A 10,244-nucleotide genomic window follows, 5' to 3' on the forward strand; every position below is an offset into this window, starting at 1 on the left:
ACAAAAATCTCGCCCAAGTCAGGCAAAACAGTTGACAGCCCATATAAATACAGTAAGAGCAGTCTTTAGCTTTAAAAAAAAAAAAATCATTAGAAAACCAGAATGCCTGTAAATAAACAATATGTTACAGTAATGACATTTCACACAATAAAAAAAATTGTTCCAAACAGCACCACAGCAGAACAATTGCAATTGTCTTAAAGGAGTAGTTGTGTGGATATTAAATATATAGCCTCTTTGTTTTGTTTTTTTGAAAGAATAGGTTGAACATTAACCAGTAATGTCAATAGAACAGTGCCTTGCCGCCATCTACTGGCGGTTTTATATTTATATTTAGCAGTTTCATATTTGTTTGGCCGAGCTCCTTTATTTCGGGATTTAGGCTACAACTCGTTATAACCATTTTTTTATAACATAGAATTTCAGAATATAATTCCACCCACTGCCACTCTACTATATCTATATATTTTGTATTATTATTAGCCTATATAGCCTATTCCCATGCATGCTCGTGCATAATTGATACAAAACGAAATTCACTTAAAGAAAGTCTTTCTACAAAACTCATTAATCATGTCTGACCCACTTGTCTCCCGTCATATTTCGCATCCTATGATGTTGCTCATGCTGTTCACTGTTCATAATCAACATAAATGAAAATTAAATTAAAGCTGCAAGCAGCGATGGGCGGGCCCTCGCACCTGTAGCGCGTCGAGGTGTGAGGCGGCCGCGTTGCATATTTTGCAGCTCAGCCGGTGCGGCTGTGAATTTGCTACGCTGCTTCATTAAAGGTCACTTCCTATTGCCAGCAGGTGGCGCTATGACTGTGGGTGAATGTCGGCATGTAGATTTGTTCAGGGCGGGACTCTTGTCAAATGTGTAAAATTTGGTGCAGATCTGGGCATTTACAGCCAAGTTACTACAACTTCCTGTTTCATGGCGAATCATCGACGCCACGGACACGCCCATCGACGAAAATGCACAGATAGCACAACTTTACATCGTCAATGCCTTTAGAAGGCACAGCAGAAATCTGAAGTCGATCCGACTAAATCCCTAGGAGGAGGAGTTAAAGTACTGAGTGTGTAAATCGTCCCAAAATGGGCGCCAAATTCAAAATGGCTGACTTCCTGTCGAGTTTAGGGTATGGGTTCTTGAGGCTTTTTTGTGCGTCTTGATATGATACACGTCCCCACCAAATTTCGTGTTTGTAGGTTGAACGTGGACGAGGGGCTAATTTTTTTCAATTTTCTAGGTGGCGCTAGGGAGCCATTTTGCCACGCCCATCCGCGAAACCCACAAAATACGAAATTTTTCACCAGTCCTGACATGCGTGCCAAATTTGGTGAGTTTTTGAGCATGTTGCGGCCCCGAAAATGGCGCTTACTTTGCAGAAAAAAGAAAAAAAATAACCCTAACAGTTTCAAGAGGGTCCTCGCACTGTTAGTGCTCGGGCCCTAAAAAGCTGAATGGAGATAGCCTAGCTCCAGACGTTAAGACGTGCAGTCGTTAAGACGGGCAGACGTCCAGATATGCAGTCATTAAAACGTACAGACATTCTCCACACGCACGTTAACACGTCTTTAAGCTTGGCTAGGAATCAAATGACACAAAGCGAGCGCCATAGGATGCAACCGATCGTCGAGAACAACCGCGTGCAGGCGAGGAGGAGCTGCAAACAGAGACGGGCAAGCGCGTCAAATTTCTGGTTCCCGTAGTGACGGCTCACGTGGTGTTTGCATACCACAGCTGAAGTGAAATAAATGCAACATTTGCCAAATAAACAGATATTTCAGACACATTTTCATTCAATACTTTACTGCTTCATACAGCATCTGTTTGAACTAGAATAAAGTTCAAAATAAGCCTATAATCAATGAAGTGGAGTCAACGTTTTTTAATCAGTTTTATTTTGATAAACATGACACAACATAACATTGCGACTACATGAAAAGAGTGTTTACTGTTATAAAATACTGATTTGTGAGCTTTAGTGGAACTAAACGTGTGAGAATAAACACGAAAAACACGAAAAACACGGCGACCGATCGTGCGTTTTGTGTTAACACCTTTAGTTCCACTAAAACTCACAAATCAGTTTTTCATAACAGAAAACAGTCTTTTTATGTAGTTGCGATGTAATTTTGTGTCATGTTTATCATATCAAAATAACATTGACTCCACGTCATTGATTAGGCAGTTCAAACAGATGCTGTATGAAGCAGTAAAGTATTGAATGAAAATGTGTCTGAAATATCTGTGTATTTGGCAAATATTGCATTAGCGGTCACTACGGGAAGCAGAAAGTGTCCGACTTCACGTCTCCGTTTGCAGCTCCTCCCCGCCTGCACGCGCGGCTCCTTTCGCCGATCGCTTACATCCAGCCGCATCCGATGTCCAACACACCTGCTGTAAAATGTAAAAATGTCCTGTAAAATGGTCATATGATTTTAAACCCGAAGAAAATATCTCACAAAACAAGATATAAACTATTACAAATCAATTCTCATGATTCAATTGGAATATAGGCCTATGTCAAAATCCACAAGTCAAAAATATCATAAGTGAAATAAGGTACAAATCAGAATCAGCAAATCAATAATGTATTCTCAAAAAAAGCCAAAAAAAAAAACACAACAAAATCTACATTTTTGTTGCTGTTTAGTCATGTTTTTGGTGAGATATATTTTCTTTGTAATATTTGAACCTGATTCTGTTTGTCCTGCAGCTTGGTGTGCTGTTGCTTGTCATCTGTTTTAAAATACTTAAAGAATAAAAGCTTTTTAAATTTTCTAAAAACAAATTACTGGAGTGGCTTGGATTGTTGTTGTTTTTTTTTTCTGAGCTGCACCGCATTTACCACAATAATTGTTTTATTCGATTTTTTAATTTTTTTACAGTGTTGAAATTACAATTCGCAAATAATTGTCATTTAAACGAACCTTTCGATTGATTGTGCCTACAAAACTAAGTTGCCAGCCAACCAAATCCACTACTGAAATTACTATCAATACATCAAATTAATAAAATACCAATAGGGTTTATACCAATAATAGCCAACGTTTTATTGTAGCTATGGCTGCTGCTATGATATTTTTGTGTGATATTACCTCTATGTGTGTTAAATAAATAAAATGTAAGGACGCAATAAGCATAAGCTTCAGCCGACACAATTCGGTCAAGCAAGTTTTCTTTTCTTTATTATTGTTTATATTGTAATTTTACTTTTGTTTCCATGTTTGTTTGTAAATTTCTTTTTGCTGACCGAAATAATAATTATGAATTGAATTTGTACATAAACTCTGTGGAATTTTAACATAGCCTAAACTCGATTGTTGTTTCTGATACAGAATGTGAGCTAAACACGAGGAAAGCTAAAAGTCTTCAGCTCTTTACTAATCATCTCGGGTGTTTCGATGAGATGGGAAAACAAGATTGTTAAATGTTTGTCACACAGAGATTTTATGGCAAAGGACAGGCGTGCCCGTGACTCTCTTCCAAGGAATTTTCAAGCCTCACGACAGCAAATAAATGTAGAGCCTGTCACGGGCCAGCAATCACTGGCATGTTCGGCTTTCCGCCTCCCGAACCGCAGAGTAAACACTCCCGTGGTCAGGGGAAACAGGGAGAGGATTCCCGACGGTCAGCGATGATGGAACATTGGCGCGCGACTTTGTGCACGTGTCGTCAATGAAAAAAGTGTAGGCTAGTCAAGAAAAAAAAAAAGAAGAGTGTCGTCAAGAAAACTGAGGTTCATTTGGAGACTAATCGGTATTGAGAGTTGATGTAGAACACGGAAATGTGTTTGGATGGACCAGAGGCTTTTGGGAAATGTGGGTTTGAAAACTTTTCAGAAAAGTTTCATTTTAATTAGTCTACTTTAAAAACGTCACGTGATGTAACCAAGTAAAAATGACTAACATTTTCCATACTGCTTGAATTAATGAGTGTACACATCATTATTTTCAAAAGTAAATGTAAATATATGACATGAAAACATTAAATATTCCGCTATATCCCATATATATTTTAAAAGGATATTTATTTGCATGATTTTTCCAACAGAAATAACCCTAATTTTAAGTTAGAAACCCTGAGTCAGTAACTAATCCAGATTTAAGTGTAAAAACATAAAATCCAGTGAATGCATCCAGTTCAACCCGTAGCTTTTCGAAGTATAGATACTCCCATAGATATCATACAGAGACTAGACGCCCTATTGGTTGCTGGGCACTGAGAAACGTGGCCGCCATTTTAAACCGGTCGTATTCCTATTGTGTTGCATAGCAGCAGTAGGTGAGAGAGCACTATGTGGCATATTCCTGCTCAAATCGACGGACTATCGCTCGGGAATTACTTTTCATAAGATTTAACATTTAACATTACCTGACTAAAGTTTGTATTTTGTGAATAAAATATCCCATGTGTCCTGTATCATAGCTACATGTATGACCTTTGCAGGAAAAAACCCCACGTGAAAATCAGTTCGGTATTTAGTGAGATATGATTCATTAAATGCGCTGACAGCTCATATCGCCTGCCAAACAGATTACTCTGAGCGGAGCGGATGACCGGTTTAAGACGGCAGCCCCACGGCTTGACCGCGCCAACGGCTCGATAGGGGGTCTATGGTTACTCCGTTTGATACTAGTGAGCGCAAAGGAAGCTGGTCGACACGTCAAGTATAGTGCTTTTCACAATATAGATTGCATCAAAGCACCAATGTTCGTTTCTTATTGTAGAGCTGATCAATGGTATTAAGGATTGGTTAATTAATTTGAATATACCCATTTATTTAAGACTTTTTATGCCCTAAAATTTTAATTAAAGGTGACATATTATGCTCCTTTTTTACAAGATGTGATATAGATCTATGGTGTCACCAGAGTGTGTGTGTGTGTGTGACATTTCAGCTCAAAATACCAGATATTAAAGCTTGTCAAATTGCCCCTTTTTGATTGTGGGTAAAAACGCGCCCTTTAAGTGTGTGTACCCTTTAAATGCAAATGAGCTGTTGCTCCGCCTCCGTTCAGAAGAGGGCGGAGCTTCAGAGACTCCGGCAATAACGGAACAGGCCAAACTCACTTCAAAAGTTAAAATTTCGATTCCTAGTTTCGATATTCACAGTCCGCCGAGCGGAAGAAGAAACCGCTGGACAACACCAACGAAGAAGCGTCTACCGGAAGTGTTGGCATAACCACGCGAACATGAGTACCTTACGTCGGCGGTCCAAAGTGTGGCTTCACTTTTCTAAAAATAACGAAATCTCGGCAAAATGCAAAATTTGTGACAAAAGGAGTATTTTTACTGAAGGAGTATTTCCTTCAAAAAGGCCGTTGGTTCGCAAGGTTAGCTAAACTTTTTTGACCCCGCCTCTTAAAAGAATCGGAATCGAGAATCGTTAGGAACCGGAATCGAAACAAGGAATCGGAATCAGAATCGTTCAAATTCAAACGATACCCAACCCTAATGTTGATCTCTTCCACAAGTGTCCACAGTTCCTGAGACAGTGTTTATAAGACAGCGCTGGTCACATGTTCTGCTCAATAGTGTTCAGTGTCGTCTGTGCTCGACCACAGAACAGTTTCAGGCTCAGCTGGATCTTCTCCAGTGCGTTAGAACTGGGCTCTGTTGGCGCTCGCCCAACCCAATGTCGCTGGTGTGTGTAAACATGCAGATTAAGGGCGGGAATATTATAATAAGATCTTCTTCATATGGCAGAATCTGATCGGCTTATTTTATCGGCTTTTGCTTTCTGCAGTCGCCATTCATTGTTTATGCACACCTGTTTAAATCTAACTGAATTCATTCCGATTGGTGAATCTGGATGTAGTGTTTACATGACGAGCGCAACGGCCTCGAGCCTCAAGCCGAATTCCGGACATTTTGGACGATCTCAAAATCCTGGGCAGACTCATCACGGAGACTCACTAGTTGCCTAGACTTGTTGTTTAACACTTTTACCGGTGGGCGTGGCCCATTTACCATTTAAGCCAAAAATAAATTTTCTGGCTTTTCTCAGTTTAGAAAGCTCCAAATTTCAAGAATAATTTCACATTTCTTCTACATAAATGACCCATTTTAAATACACATTCATCTTTCCAGAGGTGAAGTATCCCTTTAAGCACCCGTGGAGACCATGGGTTCGGAGACCACTACAAATGGCCGTGCCCTCATACTAGGGGTGTAACGATACACAAAACGTATGGTTTGGTTTTCCACGGTTTTGACGTCTCGGTTCGGTTTAGAAAGCTTAAAATTGCTTTTTTTAAAACAGTGGTTTAATGAAAAATTTGTCTTTGTCTTAATTCAATTACAATTAAACGTTTCATGAGGATTAAAGGATCAGATGCTATTTATTTTTTAGAAATAATTATTAACACGCAACACATTCTATGAAAACATGTAAACTGAACATAAGGCAGTTTTTGCATTAGCTTGTGTTTTTTACAATTTGTTATTGGAATGTACACAATTGTCATTTTCATTAAAGATATTTTAAACATACATTAAATAATCAAGATATCATTAACAGGTTAAGTAAAATATAATATATAGGCTAACATAGTGCATTTATTTAATTCATTATAGGAACCAAAGTTGTGGACACTGAATCACTTGCCTGTTGACTGTTGAGGTAAATATAATGCAAGTGACAACTATGTTGTTTATAGACGTCTTTCCGCTGCTGAAACACTGATTGAGCGATTACACGAGTTATGATGCTTTTCAGTAAGTATACTGTATCTTTCAACATACCTTCAGGTGTCCATTCTGTATCTGAGGAAGAGATGATCGCGTTTACTCGCGCGCCGCGCTGCCGCTTGACATGAGGATCCATCAGCGATATGTCACGCCACATCACAGGGCGCCAAAACGCCATTGTTTGAATTTCGTGATCAAATAGACAGAATTTGAAAGATTACACCTTGCTTATTATCGAAAGTAACAAAACACGGAGCTTGTTATTTGGAGTTAATGGTGGTTAGGCTAAAACCAACACTATAGCCGCCTTTCCACTGCACACAACAAACGACCGCCGTCGGACCGGAAGTCATTCATTTCCAATGGAGAGTCGTACGGGAGCTGCGGGGAGTTCCGATATGCGTGTGCGGAAAATTCGGATCCGATTTGAGCTTTGGATCCGTTGAAATATCTGAACTTCTGCGGCTAGACCGTATGCGACCGGCCAACCGGAAGTGATGTATTCTAATAAAAACTATGAGTGCGAGGCTAGAATTACAAACTTATGTTTTAATTACTTTAATGTTTTTCTGTAAACAATCTTTCTGTAAAATATTGGTTATAATTAACTATAGCAGAAAAAATATTTTATAATTATTAAATCAATATATTAATTTGTTTTATGGCTAATTCGTACTAATTCGTACGACCTCACTCGTACTAATTCGTACGATTTGTCTAAACCCACGTGATGGTTAGGTTTAGGGGCGGGGTAAGGGGGTAGACTGTCATTCGTACGAATTCATACGAATTGGCCAATTCGTAAAATATGTACGATTTAGCAAAATCGTATTAATTCGTACGAGTGAGGTCGTACGAATTGTTACGAATTAGCCACTTTTTAATCATTCGTCGAATTCGTACAGCTGGCATTTTAACGTTGATTCACCGGTGAAACAACGTCAGGGACCATGGTTGGATCAACATTGAATTATGTTTCGATTTTGCAAATCTAATCAACGTTGTTTCACCGTTGACATCATGAATGTTGTTTCACTGTTGATGTCGCGACGTTGTTTCACGGTTTCTCCTTTCAATATGGGTGAGTAAGGTTGTATGTCGAAGTTAAACCAACATTTAATTATGCTTCGGTTTTGCAAATTGAATCAACATTGCTATCGTGATATTGTTTCAGTCTTACCTTTCAACATGGGAGAATACAATTATACATTAAATTACAACGTAGTTTGAATACACGATCATAACAATGCTAACTGATATAGTGATTAACTGTAGTCTACACTAAAACATTGTTTAATGTCAAATGACTGACAGCAATGGCTTAATTACAAACACATTTAATAAAGAGTTAGCACATGCTCAAGATTGTAAAACAAGTTTTATTTTGGAAAACAAAACAAAAAAGTCTAAAAATACTTTCTACATCTGAAAACTTCAACTTGCAGTGTTTTCAAAGTAATGTTAAAGTAAAGTACAAAACTGAATGGAATACTTAAAAGACAGTTTTTGTTCAATTACAGTAAAACTTAGATGAAATACATTTAATATTTAAAGTGTACAGTAACAGTAGAAAAACTTAGCATCTCAATAAAATACGACAGCCTTTTGCATTGCTAGTAGAGTCCCAGCTCGAGGTCCGTTCCGATGCCATCGCTTCCATCTGCTCTCTGTACGATCCTGTAGCTCATAAATAAAAGCAAAAACAGTTAAAACTGAATAGAAAATAATTTACAAGATTTTCACTTACACTGTTCAATAACAGTCAAGTTGAAAAAGTATACAACACTATCCAAGGCATGTTATGTATTCAGATGTAAATGTACAATATCAACCATAATTAACAAGCAGTTCTTCAGAGCCTCAAGGTGGAATTGATTGCTGCTTAATATTAAAGGTCACTTTGAAATAAATTTTTGATATGTTTTATCTTACCTCAAGGGCATCCAAGATGTAGGTGTCTTTGTTTCCACAGTATTTTCAATTTTGACATTTTTAGGTCAAACCGTTCTTGTCTGTCAGTCATATAAACGAGGTCTATGGTCACCACCTCAAAGAGCATGCAGAGAAGTCCAGATTAAACATGATTTAATGACTCGTAAATGATGGCCTAAGACACGAAACGAGCGGTTTGTGTGAGAAAACCAACAGTATTTAGGCCTATATCGTTTTTACCTCTTGTAAGCACAGCCACGTCCAAGTGATCTGAAGGCATAATCGGTCTGCGCAAGCGCCGGAAGTGATTCATTGTTTACACAGAGATTTCGGAAGTTTTAACTGTCACTGGGATCTAAACATATTTAGATATATAGGAAATCGCAATAAAACTTCCGAATCTCTGTGTAAACAATGAATGACGTACACACGCAAGAGATCACTCCCGGCGCATGCGCAGACCGAAGCGCCCGTGCCTTAATCAGTTGGACGTGGCTGTGGTTACAAGAGGTAAAAACGAAATAAATACTGTTGGTTTTCTCACACAAACCGCTCGTTTCGTGTCTTAGGCCATCAATGTGTACTTACATTTACGAGTCATTCAATCATGTTTAATCTGGACTTCTCTGTGCTGCTCTTTGAGGTGGGCCCCATAAATCTCCATTACATGACTGACTGACAGACAAGAACGGTTTGACCTAAAAATGTCATAAAAGTGATTTCGCCAGTATTTTTATAGACCACGTGACATTACGACCCCATCCTCTGTTCACATTCCCGCTTTTGTCCTTCATTGACGTATCACAACTCAAATTCGCTCAAAATAAGAATTTAACAAGAATTTATAAAATAATCCGTGTCCGACGGGGTAATAATCAGCAGAGCAGATGCTCACCTCAAACACCGACTCAAACAATAACGGACGTATTTTCAAACTTAAAATAGGCACGCATTTTGTCATTGGCTAGTTTCCTGGAAGACAGAAAGATTAACCAATCATGATCAAAGTAAACCGGTGAAACAACCAATAACAGTAGTTTCAGCGTGGTAACGTAGCGAAATGTGTATAGTATATTTAGTTTGCAGTCTGTATTTATTTAATTAATTTGTCAAATGGTGTTTTCATGACAGTGTATGATTAAAAAAAATAATAAAGCATGTTAAACTGTTAGGTAAGCACACAGTATTGTAAATCCACACAAAATCACAAAGCAAAAAGTTTCTGCTGCACTCTTGAGGTTGAAATTATTGGAGAGTTGTCTATAATGATAATAATTATATTTTAACATATCCATTGAAAGGCTGTATTATCAGAATATCATTATATGGCAGAATATCATTAAATGCTAATAATGATCACAATACTACTTAATAAGGCAGATATTTCTGTTGTATGTTGTTGAAAACATTAAGTTGTTCCAACGTACAGATCTTGTAAAAATTTCAACGTTGATTTAGAAGTGTTTTGTTAACATTTTTCAACCATTTAGCATTCAACGTTATATCAACGTTGTTTCAATGTTGAAACAACAACTGACATTATTTCAACCATATTTCAACGTTGAAGGTCGGTCATATGCCAACTTGGTCGTGAGATCGGGTTGTAC

Source organism: Pimephales promelas, chromosome 20 (assembly GCF_988280905.1).
Source record: "Pimephales promelas chromosome 20, fPimPro1.hap1.1, whole genome shotgun sequence".
In the NCBI taxonomy this organism is placed as follows: domain Eukaryota; kingdom Metazoa; phylum Chordata; class Actinopteri; order Cypriniformes; family Leuciscidae; genus Pimephales; species Pimephales promelas.